This window comes from Pseudophryne corroboree, unplaced genomic scaffold (assembly GCF_028390025.1).
Source record: "Pseudophryne corroboree isolate aPseCor3 unplaced genomic scaffold, aPseCor3.hap2 scaffold_99, whole genome shotgun sequence".
Taxonomy (NCBI): Eukaryota; Metazoa; Chordata; class Amphibia; order Anura; family Myobatrachidae; genus Pseudophryne; species Pseudophryne corroboree.
The window spans coordinates 1,215,632-1,232,316 of record NW_026970570.1 but is presented as its reverse complement, the minus strand read 5'-3'; the positions used below and the strand labels follow the sequence as shown (position 1 = coordinate 1,232,316).

The 16,685-nt window shown below is 37.2% G+C and overlaps 1 non-coding gene and 1 pseudogene across 1 annotated transcript; one reads left to right on the top strand and one right to left on the bottom strand.

The window, feature by feature from the left end:
• Positions 1-1,933: 1,933 nt before the first annotated feature.
• LOC135049650 (U1 spliceosomal RNA) lies at positions 1,934-2,112 on the top strand (annotated as a pseudogene).
• Positions 2,113-4,193: 2,081 nt separating this feature from the next.
• On the bottom strand, positions 4,194-4,356 carry LOC135049472 (U1 spliceosomal RNA). The gene has a single exon (XR_010241225.1). It is a non-coding gene; the product is annotated as a U1 spliceosomal RNA (small nuclear RNA).
• Positions 4,357-16,685: the final 12,329 nt, after the last annotated feature.

Sequence of the window (16,685 nt, the reverse complement as noted above, 5' to 3'; positions counted from 1 at the left end):
CCTTTGGAGAGACAGAGAGAGAGAGTATGCCAGCACACACCCCAGCGCTATATGACCCAGGAAAAAAACACAATAATTTTATGTTTACCCAGTAGCGCTGTATTTCCATATATATATGCGCCTAATTATGTGCCCCCCTCTTCTTTAAGACCCTCTTTCTACCGTGGTATAAGCAGGGGAGAGTCCGTGGAGCTTCCCCTCAGCGGTGCTGTGGAGAAAATGGTGCTGGTGAGTGCTGAGGGAGAAGCCCCACCCCCTCAGCGACGGGCTTCTGTCCCGCTCAAATATAGTAAAAAAATGGCGGGGGCTCTTATATATATATACAGTGCCTAGCTGCATATATATTTATTTTGCCAAAGAGAGGTCTATATTGCTGCCCAGGGCGTCCCCCCTGAGCCCTTCACCCTTACACTGACTGCCGTGTGTGAGGTGTATGGGAGCAATGGAGCACAGCTTTACTGCTGTGCGTTACCTCAGTGAAGATCATGAAGTCTTCCGCCGCCTCTGAAGTCTTCTTTTCTTCTCATACTCACCCGGCTTCTATCTTCCGGCTCTGCGAGGGGGACGGCGGCGCGGCTCTGGGACGGACGGCGAGGGTGAGACCTGCGTACCGATCCCTCTGGAGCTAATGCTGTACAGTAGCCTAAGAAGCAGAGCCTATCAACTCACAGAAGTAGGTGTGCATCTCTCCCCTCCGCCCCTCGATGCAGGGAGTCTGTTGCCAGCAGGCTCCCTGAAAATAAAAAAATCTAACAAATATACTTTCTGTCAGGAAACTCAGGAGAGCTCCCTGAAAAGCACCCAGTCTCCTCTGGGCACAGTAGTAAACTGAGGTCTGGAGGAGGGGCATAGAGGGAGGAGCCAGTGCACACCCAGATCTAAAGTCTTTCTTTAAGTGCCCATGTCTCCTGCGGAGCCCGTCTATCCCCCATGGTCCTTACGGAGTCCCCAGCATCCTCTAGGACGTAAGAGAAAAATTATGCTGGCAGAAAAATCCAATTGAGTGATTAAACAGCTCCAGAGCTGCTCTGTAAGGCAAGTAAAAGGGTGTGGGCCCTGCAGCACTACCTGTAGTTTGCATTGTGCATTGGAAGCCTAGTTTGCTGTCTGTTTCCACTTCTTTTTTCTTGAGCCCCTCCCGTCTATACCCTTGTGCACTATCCTGACTTCTCCTCCCGTCTGCTTACTTTGTGCCTTCCAATGCACAATGCAAACTACAGGTAGTGCTGCAGGGCCCACACCCTTTTACTTGCCTTACAGAGCAGCTCTTGAGCTGTTACAGTGCCCAGCTGCTGCAAGAAATCAGCGTGAATGCTTCAGGGGCTGGGGCATGGCCAACATGAGCCCCACACCGAAGGAGGGTGGGGGTGTTTAATGCGAACTAGGGGTCTCGCACAATGCGAACTACAGGTAGTGCTGCAGGGCCCACACCCTTTTACTTGCCTTACAGAGCAGCTCTGGAGCTGTTACAGTGCCCAGCTGCTGCAAGAAATCAGCTTGAATGCTTCAGGGGCTGGGGCATAGCCAACATGAGCCCCACACCGACGGAGGGTGGAGGTGTTTAATGCAAACTAGGGGTCATCCAAGTGCCGCAAAAGGCCGCCATGCCCTGCACGCCCCTTTTCTCTTTTCATATGCAGACGAGGGTTGAAGCCAACTTTGACCCACTGCTTGGATGACATCGCCATATGCAAATCCATCTGCTGCAGGCCTTCCCCCAGGAATGCTTGCACTAGTTGTTGCATTTGGTTTGTTGTTTGGGGGTGCTTCAGTATTAGGCAGCCTTCTGCCCTCCCATGTTCATCTGAAAATATGTGTTCTCCCTGCAGTTGTTGTCCCCAGATGAGAGTTCCCTTGTGCTGCCTCAGTTGAATCTCCTTTACTTGACAGAGATGTGCCTGAGCAGCGGCCCTCCCCAGCCCTATCCCAAATCATACTTATTTTGCATAGGAGATACCATGGTCATGAAGACTGTTCTCCCAGGGTGCGGTTCATTCATTGCATTCTGGGTATGCTGACCCCTGTGATTTCCCCAAATGTGGGAAACTCGACTGCATTATTTAATGCGAACTAGGGGTCATCCAAGCACCGCAAAAGGCCGCCATGCCCTGCATACCCCTTTTCTCTTTTCATAAGCAGACGAGGTTTGAAGCCAACTTTGACCCACTGCTTGGATGACATCACTTGCTGCCTTTCCAATGAAGCAAGTTTAATTTAATAATAGGTGAAAAACCATCCCTACAAAGGTGTTAATCAGATACTTGGCTTTGTGGACACTTTTCAGAGCACAAATTTGTTAGCATAAAAATAAAGCCAGAAAATGAAGAGCTGTTTAATCACTCAATTGGATTTTTCTGCCAGCATATTTCTTTTTCTCTGCAACCCACTGCTAAATTGTGCTTCGTGGCTGTTTTTTTTATAAAATCACTTAATCAAATCTAACTCTGATTACATGAGAGAAGGCCAGGTACCCTACACCATAAGAGGTGGTTTGAAATTTTTACTTGTCTACTTAAAGATCACCAAAATCTGATAACGAGGTCAATTACGTCCCTAGGTGGGATTGAACCACCAACCTTTTGGTTAACAACTGAACACGCTAACTGTTTGCGCCTCAGAGACACTTTGCAAAAGTACATACTGACAAAGGTTAATAAGCATTCATCTAGAACGTTTCCTAGAAAAACTTTAAAAAGTCAATAATCTGGAGAGTTTTTGTAAGATGTTCCTTCCATCAACCAATGAAGAAACACATTGGTACTTCCCCATGATGAGTGAGTGCTTCAGGATCTCTTGCACTTACATGTGCAGCAAAGGACTACAATGGAAGCATGCTGGGCCTATAACCCAGAGGTAGGCAGATTGCAACTGTCCTCTGCTATATGCATTTTTTTTGTTAATTAAAGTAATCCAAAACTGGGATTGATATTTTGGCTCTTTTATTTTTACTTAAAGTACAATAACTTTTACTGTTTTAATTTGTTTTAATAGTATATTGACAGTATTGTTTTCTTTCAAAAATCCAATTAATTTTCTTTACCCGATTATTAAAATGGTAATTGACAAAAACAATCTACATTGTCACCAGAAGAGCAGTACAAAATGTACAAGTGATATATTAAAATCATCTTTCCAGCTTGAATTTCAATGATGCCTTGGTGCAACAATTTTGTGAGAAACATCTTCACCCATAAAGAAAGATTTTCTTAATTCCTTACCTGTGTGCTGATTAGATATCACCTTGTTTTCACATTAAACAGACTTCCCCATGAGGAAGCAGCAAGGATGCAGTGACGTTTATGTTTCCTGGTGTCAACCTGTATTATTTCAGTAGACATTGAAATGAGGATGCATCTTGCTGCCTTTCCAATGAAGCAAGTTTAATTCAGTAATAGGTGAAAAACCATTCCTACAAAGGTGTTAATCAGAGACTTGGCTTTGTGGACACTTTTCAGAGAGCAAATTTGTTAGCATAAACATAAAATCAGAAAATGAAGAGCTGTTTAATCACTCAATTGGACTTTTCTGCCAGCATAATTTTTTTTCTCTGCAACCCACTGCTAAATTGTGCTTCCTAGCTGTTTTTTATAAAATCACTTAATCAAATCTAATTCTGATTACATCAGAGAAGGCCGGGTACCCTACACCATAAGAGGGGGTTTGAAATTTTGACTTGTCTACTTAAAGATCACCAAAATCTGATAACAAGGTCTATTACGTCCCTGGGTGGGATTGAATCACCAACCTTTAGGTTAATAGCCATACACACTAACTGATTGCGCCACAGCGACACTTTGCAAAAGTACATACTGACAAAGGCTAATAAGCATTCATCTAGAACGTTTCCTAGAAAAACTTTAAAAAGTCAATAATCTGGAGAATTTTTGTAAGAAACACATTGGTACATTCCCATGATGAGTGAGTGCTTCAGGATCTCTTGCACTTACATGGGCTATTAACCAAAAGGTTCCCACCCAGTGATGTAATTGACCTTGTGATCAGATTGTGGTGATCTTTAAGTAGACAAGTCAAAATTTCAAACCCCCTCTTATGGTGTAGGGTACCTGGCCTTCTCTGACGTAATCAGAGTTAGATTTAATTAAGGTGCACAAGGGAATAGAAGGGAGCGGTTTAAGAAAAGAGAAGTGGAAACAGACAGCAAACTAGGCTGGAGAGAGACCTGAGACAAAGAGATCTGAATTATACGAGAGCCGACCAGGGGAAACACAAATTATGCAGTCAAGTTTCCCACATTTGGGGAAATCGCAGGAGCAGCACACCCAGAGTGCAATGGGTGAGCCTTTCCCTGGGAGAAGCACCTTCCTGATCATAGTATCTCACCTGGCAGGTAAGTAGGAGTTGGGCTAGTGCTGGGGAGGGTCGCTGCTCGGGTACCCCCCTGTCAAGTGAAGGAGATCCAACTGAGGCAGCACAAGGGAACTCTCGAAAGAAGAACAAGGCTAGAGGAAGATCTGAGACAAAGAAATCTGACTTTTACCAGAGCTGACCAGAGGAAAGCACAAACACAGTACCCCACTACCACCAGGAAACATTAACGCCACTGCATCCTTGCTGCTTTCTCATGTGGAAGTCTATTTAATGTGAAAACAAGGTGATATCTAATTAGCACACAGAAAAGAAAATTAAGTGAATTTTTGAAAGAAAACAATACTGTCAATATACTATTAAAACAAATTAAAATGGTAAAAGTTATTGTACTTTAAGTAAAAATAAAAGAGCAAAAATATCAATCCCAGTTTTGGATTACTTTAATTAACAAAAAAAATGCATATAGCAGAGGATAGTTTCAATCTTTCTACCTCTGGGTTATGGGCCCAGCATGCTTCCATTGCAGTACTCTGCTGCACATGTAAGTGCAAGAGATCCTGAAGCACTCACTCATCATGGGAAAGTACCAATGTGTTTCTTCATTGGTTGATGGCAGAAACATCTTACAAAAACACTCCAGATTATTGACTTTTTAAAGTTTTTCTAGGAAACGTTCTAGATGATTGTTTATTAGCCTTTGTCAGTATGTAATTTTGCAAAGTGTCGCTGTGGCGCAATCAGTTAGTGTGTATGGCTATTAACCAAAAGGTTGGTGGTTCAATCCCACCCAGGGATGTAATTGACTTTGTTATCAGATTTTGGTGATCTTTAAGTAGACAAGTCAAAATTTCAAACCCCCTGTTATGGTGTTAGGTATTTAGACTTCTCTGATGTAATCAGAGTTAGATTTGATTCAGTGATTTTATAAAAACAGCTAGGAAGCACAATTTAGCAGTGGGTTGCAGAGAAAAAGAAATATGCTGGCAAAAAAATCCAATTGAGTGATTAAACAGCTCTTGGATGGTTTTTCACCTATTACTAAATTAAACTTGCTTCATTGGAAAGGCAGCAAGATGCATCCTCATTTCAATATCTACTGAAATAATACAGGTTGACACCAGGAAACATTAACGCCACTGCATCCTTGCTGCTTTCTCATGTGGAAGTCTGTTTAATGTGAAAACAAGGTGATATCTAATTAGCACACAGGTAAGGAATTAAGAAAATCTTTATTAAAGGGTGAAGATGTTTCTCACAAAATCGTTGCCCCAATGCATCATTGAAATTCAAGCTGGAAAGATGATTTTAATATATCACTTGTACATTTTGTATTGCTCTTCTGGTGACAATGTAGTTTGTTTTTGTCAATTACCATTTTAATAATCGGGTAAAGAAAATTAATTGGATTTTTGAAAGAAAACAATACTGTCAATATACTATTAAAACAAATTAAAATGGTAAAAGTTATTGTACTTTAAGTAAAAATAAAAGAGCAAAAATATCAATCCCAGTTTTGGATTACTTTAATTAACAAAAAAAAAATGCATATAGCAGAGAATAGTTTCAATCTGCCTACCTCTGGGTTATGGACACAGCATGCTTCCATTACAGTACTCTGCTGCACATGTAAGTGCAAGAGGTCCTGAAGCACTCACTTATCATGGGAAAGTTCCAATGTGTTTCTTCATTGGTTGATGGAAGAAACATCTTACAAAAACTCTCCACATTATTGACTTTTTAAAATGTTTCTAGGAAACGTTCTAGATGAATGCTTATTAGCATTTGTCAGTATGTACTTTTGCAAAGTGTCGCTGTGGCGCAATCAGTCTGTGTGTATGGTTATTAACCAAAAGGTTGGTGGTTCAATCCCACCCAGGGACGTAATTGACCTTGTTATCAGATTTTGGTGATCTTTAAGTAGACAAGTCAAAATTTCAAACCCCCTGTTATGGTGTAGGGTACCTGGCCTTCTCTGATGTAATCAGAGTTAGATTTGATTCAGTGATTTTATAAAAACAGCTAGGAAGCACAATTTAGCAGTGAGTTGCAGAGAAAAAGAAATATGCTGGCAAAAAAATCCAATTGAGTGATTAAACAGCTCTTCATTTTCTGGCTTTATTTTTATGCTAACAAATTTGTTCTCTGAAAAGTGTCCACAAAGCCAAGTCTCTGATTAACACCTTTGTAGGGATGGTTTTTCACCTATTACTAAATTAAACTTGCTTCATTGGAAAGGCAGCAAGATGCATCCTCATTTCAATGTCTACTGAAATAATACAGGTTGACACCAGGAAACATTAACGCCACTGCATCCTTGCTGCTTTCGCATGTGGAAGTCTGTTTAATGTGAAAACAAGGTGATATCTAATTAGCACACAGGTAAGGAATTAAGAAAATCTTTATTTAAGGGTGAAGATGTTTCTCACAAAATCGTTGCCCCAATGCATCATTGAAATTCAAGCTGGAAAGATGATTTTAATATATCACTTGTACATTTTGTATTGCTCTTCTGGTGACAATGTAGTTTGTTTTTGTCAATTACCATTATAAAAATAGGGTAAAGAAAATTAAGTGGATTTTTGAAAGAAAACAATACTGTCAATATACTATTAAAACAAATTAAAATGGTAAAAGTTATTGTACTTTAAAGTAAAAATAAAAGAGCAAAAATATCAATCCCAGTTTTGGATTACTTTAATTAACAATAAAAAATGCATATAGCAGAGGATAGTTTCAATCTGCCTACCTCTGGGTTATGGGCCCAGCATGTTTCCAATGCAGTACTCTGCTGCACATGTAAGTGCAAGAGATCCTGAAGCACTCACTCATCATGGGAAAGTACCAATGTGTTTCTTCGTTGGTTGATGGAAGAAACATCTTACAAAAACTCTCCAGATTATTGACTTTTTAAAGTTTTTCTAGGAAACGTTCTAGATGAATGCTTATTAGCCTTTGTCAGTATGTAAGTTTGCAAAGTGTCTCTGTGGCGCAATCGGTTAGTGTGTTTGGTTATTAATCAAAGGGTTGGTGGTTCAATCCCACCCAGGGATGTAATTGACCTTGTTATCAGATTTTGGTGATCTTTAAGTAGACTAGTCAAAATTTCAAACCCCCTCTTATGGTGTAGGGTACCTGGCCTTCTCTGATGTAATCAGAGTTAGATTTGATTAAGTGATTTTATAAAAAAACAGCTAGGAAGCACAATTTAGCAGTGGGTTGCAGAGAAAAAGAAATATGCTGGCAGAAAAATCCAATTGAGTGATTAAACTGCTCTTCATTTTCTGGCTTTATTTTTATGCTAACTAATTTGTTCTCTGAAAAGTGTCCACAAAGCCAAGTGTCTGATTAACATCTTTGTAGGGATGGTTTTTCACATATTACTAAATTAAACTTGCTTCATTGGAAAGGCAGCAAGATGCATCCTCATTTCAATATCTACGGAAATAATACAGGTTGACACCAGGAAACATTAACGCCACTGCATCTTTGCTGTTTTCTCATGTGGAAGTCTGTTTAATGTGAAAACAAGGTGATATCTAATTAGCACACAGGTAAGGAATTAAGAAAATCTTTATTTAAGGGTGAAGATGTTTCTCACAAAATCGTTGCCCCAATGCATCATTGAAATTCAAGCTGGAAAGATGATTTTAATATATCACTTGTACATTTTGTATTGCTCTTCTGGTGACAATGTAGTTTGTTTTTGTCAATTACCATTTTAATAATCGGGTAAAGAAAATTAATTGGATTTTTGAAAGAAAACAATACTGTCAATATACTATTAAAACAAATTAAAATGGTAAAAGTTATTGTACTTTAAGTAAAAATAAAAGAGCACAAATATCAATCCCAGTTTTGGATTACTTTAATTAACAAAAAAAAGGCATATAGCAGAGGATAGTTTCAATCTGCCTACCTCTGGGTTATGGACCCAGCATGCTTCCATTACAGTACTCTGCTGCACATGTAAGTGCAAGAGATCCTGAAGCACTCACTCATCATGGGAAAGTACCAATGTGTTTCTTCATTGGTTGATGGAAGAAACATCTTACAAAAACTCTCCAGATTATTGACTATTTAAAGTTTTTATAGGAAACGTTCTAGATGAATGCTTATTAGCCTTTGTCAGTAAGTACTTTTGCAAAGTGTCGCTGTGGCTCAATCAGTTAGTGTGTATGGCTATTAACCAAAAGGTTGTTGGTTCAACCCCACCCAGGGACATAATTGACCTTGTTATCAGATTTTGTTGATCTTTAAGTAGACAAGTCAAAATTTCGAAAACCGCTGTTATGGTGTAGGGTACCTGGCCTTCTCTGATGTAATCAGAGTTAGATTTGATTCAGTGATTTTATAAAAACAGCTAGGAAGCACAATTTAGCAGTGGGTTGCAGAGAAAAAGAAATATGCTGGCAAAAAAATCCAATTGAGTGATTAAACAGCTCTTCATTTTCTGGCTTTATTTTTATGCTAACAAATTTGTTCTCTGAAAAGTGTCCACAAAGCCAAGTATCTGATTAACATCTTTGTAGGGATGGTTTTTCACCTATTACTAAATTAAACTTGCTTCATTGGAAAGGCAGCAAGATGCATCCTCATTTCAATATCTACTGAAATAATACAGGTTGACACCAGGAAACATTAACGCCACTGCATCCTTGCTGCTTTCTCATGTGGAAGTCTGTTTAATGTGAAAACAAGGTGATATCTAATTAGCACACAGGTAAGGAATTAAGAAAATCTTTATTTAAGGGTGAAGATTTTTCTCACAAAATCGTTGCCCCAATGCATCATTGAAATTCAAGCTGGAAAGATGATTTTAATATATCACTTGTACATTTTGTATTGCTCTTCTGGTGACAATGTAGTTTGCTTTTGTCAATTACCATTTTAATAATCGGGTAAAGAAAATTAATTGGATTTTTGAAAGAAAACAATACTGTCAATATACTATTAAAACAAATTAAAATGGTAAAAGTTATTGTACTTTAAGTAAAAATAAAAGAGCAAAAATATCAATCCCAGTTTTGGATTACTTTAATTAACAAAAAAAATGCATATAACAGAGGATAGTTTCAATCTGCCTACCTCTGGGTTATGGACCCAGCATGCTTCCATTACAGTACTCTGCTGCACATGTAAGTGCAAGAGATCCTGAAGCACTCACTCATCATGGGAAAGTACCAATGTGTTTCTTCATTGGTTGATGGAAGAAACATCTTACAAAAACTCTCCACATTATTGACTTTTTAAAATGTTTCTAGGAATCGTTCTAGATGAATGCGTATTAGTCTTTGTCAGTAAGTACTTTTGCAAAGTGTCGCTGTGGCGCAATCAGTTAGTGTGTGAGGCTATTAACCAAAAGGTTGGTGGTTCAATCCCACCCAGGGACTTAATTGACCTTGTTATCAGATTTTGGTGATCTTTAAGTAGACAAGTCAAAATTTCAAACCCCCTGTTATGGTGTAGGGTACCTGGCCTTCTCTGATGTAATCAGAGTTAGATTTGATTTAGTGATTTTATAAAAACAGCTAGGAAGCACAATTTAGCAGTGAGTTGCAGAGAAAAAGAAATATGCTGGCAAAAAAATCCAATTGAGTGATTAAACAGCTCTTCATTTTCTGGCTTTATTTTTATGCTAACAAATTTGTTCTCTGAAAAGTGTCCACAAAGCCAAGTCTCTGTTTAACATCTTTGTAGGGATGGTTTTTCACCTATTACTAAATTAAACTTGCTTCATTGGAAAGGCAGCAAGATGCATCCTCATTTCAATGTCTACTGAAATAATACAGGTTGACACCAGGAAACATTAACGCCACTGCATCCTTGCTGCTTTCGCATGTGGAAGTCTGTTTAATGTGAAAACAAGGTGATATCTAATTAGCACACAGGTAAGGAATTAAGAAAATCTTTATTTAAGGGTGAAGGTGTTTCTCACAAAATCGTTGCCCCAATGCATCATTGAAATTCAAGCTGGAAAGATGATTTTAATATATCACTTGTACATTTTGTATTGCTCTTCTGGTGACAATGTAGTTTGTTTTTGTCAATTACCATTATAATAATAGGGTAAAGAAAATTAAGTGGATTTTTGAAAGAAAACAATACTGTCAATATACTATTAAAACAAATTAAAATGGTAAAAGTTATTGTACTTTAAGTAAAAATAAAAGAGCAAAAATATCAATCCCAGTTTTGGATTACTTTAATTAACAATAAAAAATGCATATAGCAGAGGATAGTTTCAATCTGCCTACCTCTGGGTTATGGGCCCAGCATGTTTCCAATGCAGTACTCTGCTGCACATGTAAGTGCAAGAGATCCTGAAGCACTCACTCATCATGGGAAAGTACCAATGTGTTTCTTCGTTGGTTGATGGAAGAAACATCTTACAAAAACTCTCCAGATTATTGACTTTTTAAAGTTTTTCTAGGAAACGTTCTAGATGAATGCTTATTAGCCTTTGTCAGTATGTAAGTTTGCAAAGTGTCTCTGTGGCGCAATCGGTTAGTGTGTTTGGTTATTAATCAAAGGATTGGTGGTTCAATACCACCCAGGGATGTAATTGACCTTGTTATCAGATTTTGGTGATCTTTAAGTAGACAAGTCAAAATTTCAAACCCCCTCTTATGGTGTAGGGTACCTGGCCTTCTCTGATGTAATCAGAGTTAGATTTGATCAAGTGATTTTATAAAAAAAACAGCTAGGAAGCACAATTTAGCAGTGGGTTGCAGAGAAAAAGAAATATGCTGGCAGAAAAATCCAATTGAGTGATTAAACAGCTCTTCATTTTCTGGCTTTATTTTTATGCTAACTAATTTGTTCTCTGAAAAGTGTCCACAAAGCCAAGTATCTGATTAACATCTTTGTAGGGATGGTTTTTAACCTATTACTAAATTAAACTTGCTTCATTGGAAAGGCAGCAAGATGCATCCTCATTTCAATATCTACGGAAATAATACAGGTTGACACCAGGAAACATTAACGCCACTGCATCTTTGCTGTTTTCTCATGTGGAAGTCTGTTTAATGTGAAAACAAGGTGATATCTAATTAGCACACAGGTAAGGAATTAAGAAAATCTTTATTTAAGGGTGAAGATGTTTCTCACAAAATCGTTGCCCCAATGCATCATTGAAATTCAAGCTGGAAAGATGATTTTAATATATCACTTGTACATTTTGTATTGCTCTTCTGGTGACAATGTAGTTTGTTTTTGTCAATTACCATTATAATAATAGGGTAAAGAAAATTAAGTGGATTTTTGAAAGAAAACAATACTGTCAATATACTATTAAAACAAATTAAAATGGTAAAAGTTATTGTACTTTAAGTAAAAATAAAAGAGCAAAAATATCAATCCCAGTTTTGGATTACTTTAATTAACAATAAAAAATGCATATAGCAGAGGATAGTTTCATTCTGCCTACCTCTGGGTTATGGGCCCAGCATGTTTCCAATGCAGTACTCTGCTGCACATGTAAGTGCAAGAGATCCTGAAGCACTCACTCATCATGGGAAAGTACCAATGTGTTTCTTCGTTGGTTGATGGAAGAAACATCTTACAAAAACTCTCCAGATTATTGACTTTTTAAAGTTTTTCTAGGAAACATTCTAGATGAATGCTTATTAGCCTTTGTCAGTAAGTACTTTTGCAAAGTGTCGCTGTGGCGCAATCAGTTAGTGTGTACGGCTATTAACCAAAAGGTTGGTGGTTCAATCCCACCCAGGGACGTAATTGACCTTGTTATCAGATTTTGTTGATCTTTAAGTAGACAAGTCAAAATTTCGAAAACCCCTGTTATGGTGTAGGGTACCTGGCCTTCTCTGATGTAATCAGAGTTAGATTTGATTCAGTGATTTTATAAAAACAGCTAGGAAGCACAATTTAGCAGTGGGTTGCAGAGAAAAAGAAATATGCTGGCAAAAAAATCCAATTGAGTGATTAAACAGCTCTTCATTTTCTGGCTTTATTTTTATGCTAACAAATTTGTTCTCTGAAAAGTGTCCACAAAGCCAAGTATCTAATTAACATCTTTGTAGGGATGGTTTTTCACCTATTACTAAATTAAACTTGCTTCATTGGAAAGGCAGCAAGATGCATCCTCATTTCAATATCTACTGAAATAATACAGGTTGACACCAGGAAACATTAACGCCACTGCATCCTTGCTGCTTTCTCATGTGGAAGTCTGTTTAATGTGAAAACAAGGTGATATCTAATTAGCACACAGGTAAGGAATTAAGAAAATCTTTATTTAAGGGTGAAGATGTTTCTCACAAAATCGTTGCCCCAATGCATCATTGAAATTCAAGCTGGAAAGATGATTTTAATATATCACTTGTACATTTTGTATTGCTCTTCTGGTGACAATGTAGTTTGCTTTTGTCAATTACCATTTTAATAATCGGGTAAAGAAAATTAATTGGATTTTTGAAAGAAAACAATACTGTCAATATACTATTAAAACAAATTAAAATGGTAAAAGTTAATGTACTTTAAGTAAAAATAAAAGAGCAAAAATATCAATCCCAGTTTTGGATTACTTTAATTAACAAAAAAAAAATGCATATAGCAGAGGATAGTTTCAATCTGCCTACCTCTGGGTTATGGACCCAGCATGCTTCCATTACAGTACTCTGCTGCACATGTAAGTGCAAGAGATCCTGAAGCACTCACTCATCATGGGAAAGTACCAATGTGTTTCTTCATTGGTTGATGGAAGAAACATCTTACAAAAACTCTCCACATTATTGACTTTTTAAAATGTTTCTAGGAATCGTTCTAGATGAATGCTTATTAGCCTTTGTCAGTAAGTACTTTTGCAAAGTGTCACTGTGGCGCAATCAGTTAGTGTGTAAGGCTATTAACCAAAAAGTTGGTGGTTCAATCCCACCCAGGGACTTAATTGATCTTGTTATCAGATTTTGGTGATCTTTAAGTAGACAAGTCAAAATTTCAAACCCCCTGTTATGGTGTAGGGTACCTGGCCTTCTCTGATGTAATCAGAGTTAGATTTGATTAAGTGATTTTATAAAAACAGATAGGAAGCACAATTTAGCAGTGGGTTGCAGAGAAAAAGAAATATGCTGGCAGAAAAATCCAATTGAGTGATTAAACAGCTCTTCATTTTCTGGCTTTATTTTTATGCTAACTAATTTGTTCTCTGAAAAGTGTCCACAAAGCCAAGTATCTGATTAACATATTTGTAGGGATGGTTTTTCACCTATTACTAAATTAAACTTGCTTCATTGGAAAGGCAGCAAGATGCATCCTCATTTCAATATCTACTGAAATAATACAGGTTGACACCAGGAAACATTAACGCCACTGCATCCTTGCTGCTTTCTCATGTGGAAGTCTGTTTAATGTGAAAACAAGGTGATATCTAATTAGCACACAGGTAAGGAATTAAGAAAATCTTTATTTAAGGGTGAAGATGTTTCTCACAAAATCGTTGCCCCAATGCATCATTGAAATTCAAGCTGGAAAGATGATTTTAATATATCACTTGTACATTTTGTATTGCTCTTCTGGTGACAATGTAGTTTGTTTTTGTCAATTACCATTTTAATAATAGGGTAAAGAAAATTAAGTGGATTTTTGAAAGAAAACAATACTGTCAATATACTATTAAAACAAATTAAAATGGTAAAAGTTATTGTACTTTAAGTAAAAATAAAAGCTAAAATATCAATCCCAGTTTTGGATTACTTTAATGAACAAAAAAAAAAAATGCATATAGCAAAGGATAGTTTCAATCTGCCTACCTCTGGGTTATGGGCCCAGCATGCTTTCATTGCAGTACTCTGCTGCACATGTAAGTGCAAGAGATCCTGAAGCACTCACTCATCATGCGAAAGTACCAATGTGTTTCTTCATTGGTTGCTGGAAGAAACATCTTACAAAAACTCTCCAGATTATTGATTTTTTAAAGTTTTTCTAGGAAACGTTCTAGATGAATGCTTATTAGTCTTTGTCAGTATGTACTTTTTGCAAAGTGTCTCTGTGGCGCAATCGGTTAGTGTGTTCAGCTATTAATCAAAAGGTTGGTGGTTCAATCCCTCCCAGGGACATAATTGACCTTGTGATCAGATTTTGGTGATATTTAAGTAGACAAGTCAAAATTGCAAACCCCCTGTTATGGTGTAGGGTACCTGGCCTTCTCTGATGTAATCAGAGTTAGATTTGATTAAGTGATTTTATAAAAAAACAGCTAGGAAGCACAATTTAGCAGTGGGTTGCAGAGAAAAAGAATAATGCTGGCAGAAAAATCCAATTGAGTGATTAAACAGCTCTTCATTTTCTGGCTTTATTTTTATGCTAACAAATTTGTTCTCTGAAAAGTGTCCACAAAGCCAAGTATCTGATTAACATCTTTGTAGGGATGGTTTTTCACCTATTACTAAATTAAACTTGCTTCATTGGAAAGGCAGCAAGATGCATCCTCATTTCAATATCTACGGAAATAATACAGGTTGACACCAGGAAACATTAACGCCACTGCATCTTTACTGTTTTCTCATGTGGAAGTCTGTTTAATGTGAAAACAAGGTGATATCTAATTAGCACACAGGTAAGGAATTAAGAAAATCTTTATTTAAGGGTGAAGATGTTTCTCACAAAATCGTTGCCCCAATGCATCATTGAAATTCAAGCTGGAAAGATGATTTTAATATATCACTTGTACATTTTGTATTGCTCTTCTGGTGACAATGTAGTTTGTTTTTGTCAATTACCATTTTAATAATCGGGTAAAGAAAATTAAGTGGATTTTTGAAAGAAAACAATACTGTCAATATACTATTAAAACAAATTAAAATGGTAAAAGTTATTGTACTTTAAGTAAAAATAAAAGAGCAAAAATATCAATCCCAGTTTTGGATTACGTTAATTAACAAAAAAAAATGCATATAGCAGAGGATAGTTTCAATCTGCCTACCTCTGGGTTATGGACCCAGCATGCTTCCATTACAGTACTCTGCTGCACATGTAAGTGCAAAAGATCCTGAAGCACTCACTCATCATGGGAAAGTACCAATGTGTTTCTTCATTGGTTGATGGAAGAAACATCTTACAAAAACTCTCCACATTATTGACTTTTTAAAATGTTTCTAGGAATCGTTCTAGATGAATGCTTATTAGCCTTTGTCAGTATGTACTTTTGCAAAGTGTCGCTGTGGCGCAATCAGTTAGTGTGTAAGGCTATTAACCAAAAGGTTGGTGGTTCAATCCCACCCAGGGACTTAATTGACCTTGTTATCAGATTTTGGTGATCTTTAAGTAGACAAGTCAAAATTTCAAACCCCCTGTTATGGTGTAGGGTACCTGGCCTTCTCTGATGTAGTTAGATTTGATTCAGTGATTTTATAAAAACAGCTAGGAAGCACAATTTAGCAGTGGGTTGCAGAGAAAAAGAAATATGCTGGCAGAAAAATCCAATTGAGTGATTAAACCGCTCTTCATTTTCTGGCTTTATTTTTATGCTAACTAATTTGTTCTCTGAAAAGTGTCCACAAAGCCAAGTATCTGATTAACATATTTGTAGGGATGGTTTTTCATCTATTACTAAATTAAACTTGCTTCATTGGAAAGGCAGCAAGATGCATCCTCATTTCAATATCTACTGAAATAATACAGGTTGACACCAGGAAACATTAACGCCACTGCATCCTTGCTGCTTTCTCATGTGGAAGTCTGTTTAATGTGAAAACAAGGTGATATCTAATTAGCACACAGGTAAGGAATTAAGAAAATCTTTATTTAAGGGTGAAGATGTTTCTCACGTAATAGTTGCCCCAATGCATCATTGAAATTCAAGCTGGAAAGATGATTTTAATGTATCACTTGTACATTTTGTATTGCTCTTCTGGTGACAATGTAGTTTGTTTTTGTCAATTACCATTTTAATAATCGGGTAAAGAAAATTAATTGGATTTTTGAAAGAAAACAATACTGTCAATATACTATTAAAACAAATTAAAATGGTAAAAGTTATTGTACTTTAAGTAAAAATAAAAGCTAAAATATCAATCCCAGTTTTGGATTACTTTAATGAACAAAAAAAAATGCATATAGCAAAGGATAGTTTCAATCTGCCTACCTCTGGGTTATGGGCCCAGCATGCTTCCATTGCAGTACTCTGCTGCACATGTAAGTGCAAGAGATCCTGAAGCACTCACTCATCATGCGAAAGTACCAATGTGTTTCTTCGTTGGTTGCTGGAAGAAACATCTTACAAAAACTCTCCAGATTATTGACTTTTTAAAGTTTTTTTAGGAAACGTTCTAGATGAATGCTTATTAGTCTTTGTCAGTATGTACTTTTTGCAAAGTGTCTCTGTGGCGCAATTGGTTAGT